Source organism: Diceros bicornis, chromosome 7, assembly GCF_020826845.1.
Source record: "Diceros bicornis minor isolate mBicDic1 chromosome 7, mDicBic1.mat.cur, whole genome shotgun sequence".
Taxonomy (NCBI): Eukaryota; Metazoa; Chordata; class Mammalia; order Perissodactyla; family Rhinocerotidae; genus Diceros; species Diceros bicornis.
In genome coordinates, this window is record NC_080746.1 from 777,861 (window position 1) to 782,470 (window position 4,610).

The 4,610-nt window shown below is 55.1% G+C and overlaps 1 long non-coding RNA gene across 1 annotated transcript; it reads right to left on the minus strand.

Moving 5' to 3' along the window:
• Positions 1-1,590: 1,590 nt before the first annotated feature.
• Positions 1,591-2,236, minus strand: LOC131408224 (uncharacterized). The gene is made up of 3 exons (XR_009220720.1): positions 2,154-2,236; positions 1,898-2,018; positions 1,591-1,688 (listed from the first exon to the last, which is right to left on the minus strand). It is a non-coding gene; the product is annotated as an uncharacterized LOC131408224 (long non-coding RNA).
• Between the last annotated feature and the right edge of the window lie 2,374 nt (positions 2,237-4,610).

The following is a 4,610-nucleotide window of genomic DNA, read 5'->3' on the forward strand; positions in this document are numbered from 1 at the left end:
CAAGGGCTCAGTAGTCACCCTAGACAGCAAGGGACAGTGTGGGGTCCCTCACTGGTCAGGATTATGGTCCCTTATCCTGGGAAAGTAGAGCTTACCTTGGATCCATCAGGCCAAGCCAGGGAGGAGGCTGGGGGCCTTCTAGGGTATTTCTGCCCTAAAGGGAATTGCATAAGGAAGGCAGGGGTGCTGAAAATCCTAGTTCACAGGGAGCAGTCATGTTTATGGAACGAGGCCCAACAGCAGCCTTAAAGCTGTGTCACAAAACTTTCCCCTTGGATACAAAACAAGCAGGAAAAGGAATTCAGAGTCCTGGACAGGGATCCCAGCAGGATTCAAATCTAGGTCGGGGTGAACATGGAGCCCCTAGAGGGGCCTCAGGAGGGAAAATCTTGCCTGCCTTTAGTCCATATGCAAATGACCTTCCTCGGGCCTTGTCTTCTCCACGTGCACGTTTGATCTTTTTACATTGTTTTCCTCACTTACAGCTGATGCAATTCCAGAGATTGAACTAGAAAACTGCAAGTTCCTAAAATTTGGTCAGAAGAAACCTCAACAAGAGAAGTAGGATACATTCCCTGTTCCTCCAGAACGTAGAAAGGCAGCCCCTGCCTGTGGCACGACACGGTCCTGGGTAGTGCTGTTTTAAACACACCCACATTTCAGTGGTTGTTGCTCTGCCTGTGAAAGTACCTTCAACCTTTAAATCCCAAGAGAATGGGCGGGGGGCCGTGTCTGCTCCTGGAGGAGCTGAATGATACTGAAATGAACTTGTCCTCTGAGTTAGAGGGACTTGGGATTGTCCCAACTAGTCAGGGAAGGGGCTGGCCCTTCTCCCTTCTCCCACATACAATAAGCTGATGACCCAGAAGAGTTCTTGATTCAAGGAGAAATGTGAGATTCTGTGTCTCTCTCACATGCCTACAGAAAGCGACAGAACCACACTACAACTCCCAGGCTGTAAAGGGAACAGGACTTGAATATAATATTCAAATATGGCATTTATTATTTACAACACATAACTACTATTCCTCCCCAATGGGTGAATAGGTGCTGGGGTAGAGATGTCAGGGAGCTGGGGTGGGGTCGTCCCCTCTCTCTTGGGCTCCAGGGGGCCCCAGGAATCAGCTTACAATGCTCCCCTTCCCGTCATGTGTGAGGAGCTGGCCCTGTGCATCGCAAACCTCCCAGCTGTGTCCCCCCTGCTGAGGATAGGGCTGTGATCGGCCACTGGTATGGGGCTCGGTGTTGGGGTCTGGGGGCTGAATAGAAGAGTCCGGTTATCTTGGAGGGCCTCCCTCAGAATCATGGCCCCCCACCTTGTCCCCACTGCACTGGGTGCTCCAGACCCTGTGCTCAGTAGTGTCAGCCACCAGTACCCCATTTGTCCCTGCCAAGAGAGTGATCATTTAGTATCACCTATTTCACAGAGGAGGAAACGGAGTCTCAGGAAGCTGAAGAGAGTCACCCCAGTCACAGGACTGCTCAGTAGTGGAGCTGGGATCCCAGTGCCAGCTGTCCGACTCCCCAAGGCCCCGCTCAGCCCGAAGCCTTACTGAACCCCTAAGAGTCAGTCTCCCCGGCCCAGACACTCACTCACCCCTGAACTTGATGACGGCCGGTTCTTCTTGGCCTTGAGTATTCTGCTGGCCAACTAGGCCTGGGGCTCCAGCTGGCAGGACAGGCTGTAGCTACAGGATAGAGAGGCACCTGTGAGCCTACCAGGAGCCACACCTCTGATGTCCCCCCACTGACTGCCCAGCAGCTGGATTCTGGATGTCCCAGAGTTTGCCACACAATAAGGCCTAGGGCTGACTGGGGGGCCACTGAGACAGGCTCTCTGGACTGGCCAACAGGGACAGTCCACACCTGCCCTCACCCAACTCCTGCCCAGCCTCACCTATCATTCTGGTTGAGCAGCTCCATGTCCTGGAACCAAGCCCCAAATCGCTCCTCGGGCTCTGGTTGTAATTCTTTGCAGCCTCCTGGAGCAGCAGGATCTCCCTCATGACTCGGTATTCCTGGGGAAGAGGGAAGAAGAGGATGCAGACAGGTCCTGGTTGGGGGATGCTGCAGGGGCCTTGTGGGGGGTGAGGAGTGGGGCAGGGTACAAGTGCTGGGAACCCTCCTTCCCTCCAGTTCCATCCAGGCTCTACCTGTTCTCAGAATGGGAATAATCAGCCGCCCCTCCAGGAAGTTTTCCTTGATGCCATCCTCCCCTCAACCCACCCTCCAATTGGATGGCTCTCCCACTTCTCTGTTATCAAACTCTTCCACTCAATGTAAGATACAGGGGGTGAAGCCAGGGACTGTTCTGCCCATAGGGTCTCTGATTTCCACCTCCTTCCCCTCCCTTGCAGGGAGTGCCACAGCTGCTCACCTCAGTCCTTTTCTCAAGGTTGATCTCATTCCCCTGGAAGGCAGACAGCCAGAGTCCATCAGACAGAGCCCCCTAGCTTGACTAGCCCCCTATGCCCACCCCTTCTCATGGTGCACTACTGCCAGGTCCCCAGAGGGGGTTGGGCATGCAGAGAAAACAGGACTTGGACCTAGGCCAGGCTCTGGGTTCCAGAAAAGGGGGACATGGGGGTGAGGCTGAGGGGCCTGGCAGTACAACCCTCTCTCATGACAGACTTGGAGGCTGAGGCCTCAGGCAGAGGGGACTGCTCAGCCACTTATGTGCTGCCTGACTTGGAGGGGCCCGATTTCTCTCACCATCCATGGGCAGCATGGGAGGGAGAGTATGAGCCCAGCTCAGATAAAACCGCATGCAGCTGTGCCATCAGGCAGCTCTGAGCTTCCCCAGCCTGAGCACCCAGAATGGGTGTCTCAGGCGGAGCCTCTGCTCACTCATCCCTAAGATGGGCCTGATGCGCCAGCTCCCAAGGGTGGCTGAGAGGCTCTCATGACAGGAGATGTGCCAAGTGCTGAGAGCTCAGAGCTCAGTGCGGGGGCTCCCGTATCCCAAGACTCAGGACTCTAGTCCCCTGCCTGGTCCTCAGGTTCACCCACCTGGAGATAATCACCCATCACCAGACCCAGCATCAGCAGGTCACCGAGGATTGTGCCAAGATAGGGGACGTCACCCTGTGATACTAGGGTGCATGTGGGATGAGCCTTTGCTCTCAAGTCAGCTCCCTGCAGACCCTCCCCGGAAAAATCCTCACCCTCAGCCTCCTGGCCCACATCAGGGATCCCATGGGGTGCAACCTTAACAGCCTCCCCTCAATTCTTCCTCCCTTCACACCCCAAGAACGCCACACACCTCCTCCAAACCTCCCAGGGCCGGCTTCTGGCAAATCACAGGGTATGCGGTCCCTGGCCCTCCCCACAACAAAGGCATCCTGCACCAGATCTTCCAGGCCCTCCTCCTGGTCACTTCTACTGGGGGATTTGGACACTTTGGCACCAGGAGGAAGGGACCTCCTCTCTTGATTTGAGACCTCCAGCTGGGAGGGCAGATCCCCTCCCCCACAGGCACACTCACCTACTGCTCCTGCTGCTTCTCCTGCACTATCTGGGGGTTGCTCTCTGGGGGGCAAACGTGGAGGACCCTTCCTGCCAGGGTCGAGGACAGTGTCAGTGGGCCATACTCCCCTCACCCCATTTCTCTCCAGCACCACTGGCCTCCGACCCTGGACATCTGACTCGAGTCAACTGGTACTAATGCCACTCCACCCTCCAAGGTCTTGTGATTCCAGAACAAGCCCAGCTCCAACTCTCATTCTGGGTGTGAGCTTGAGACTGTGGCCTGGCCTCCCCGAGCCAGGTTCCTCATCTGGAATGTGTGAGAACTCCAGCTACCACACAGGTTCTCCTGAGGACTCAATGTCACATGACTGTCATCATTTTTCTCGCCCTCACCCCTCCAGGAGGAGCAGGCAGAAAGCTCCCACATTCCTTTCCTCCCTCTTACCTCATTACCACCCTGTGAGGCCTGCACCACATGATGACCCTCCATTTCCCTGGTGAGGAGACAGAGGACCAAACAGGGGGAGTGAGTTGCTCAGGGGCCCACAGAGGAGAGGCCACTTGCCCCTCCCAGCCAGAGGCCTTGTTCCAACATCCTCACGTAACCCCCAACCTCACCACTGACAAGAGTCCTGTCCCCTGTGCTCTCAAATCTTGGTCCTTTGCTGAGCCGTGGATGGAGAGGATGGGGTGTTTTTGGAGTGTGGTTGAGTGGCTCCTGCCTGCCCTAGTCCCGTGGAGTGTATGACCCCCAGGCTGGGACAGAGGCCATGCCAAAATCTTCTCCTCACCAAGGAACCCCTCAGGATATTCCCCTGCACTGAACTCTTTCTTTATCCACTCAGGAACTGGACCTCCAAGGTGTCACCTCTGATCCACAGGTAAGGTGGTGTGGGAGATCGGGATTTGGCCACCCTGAAATCTATCTCTTTACCTTGGTTGTTTTTTCTAGGGACATTTGACTTCCCCCACTAACTGCCTAAAGAATTTGACATAGTAGCTTCTTCCTGGAACAGATCTATCATGATGGCTGTAAAGATAACTTAGGGTAAATGTTACAATAGGAAAGGCACCAACAAGCCCCTCTTATCAGAAGTTCTGTCCCTCTGGCCACATTCTCTAGATGACCCTGCAAAGAGTTG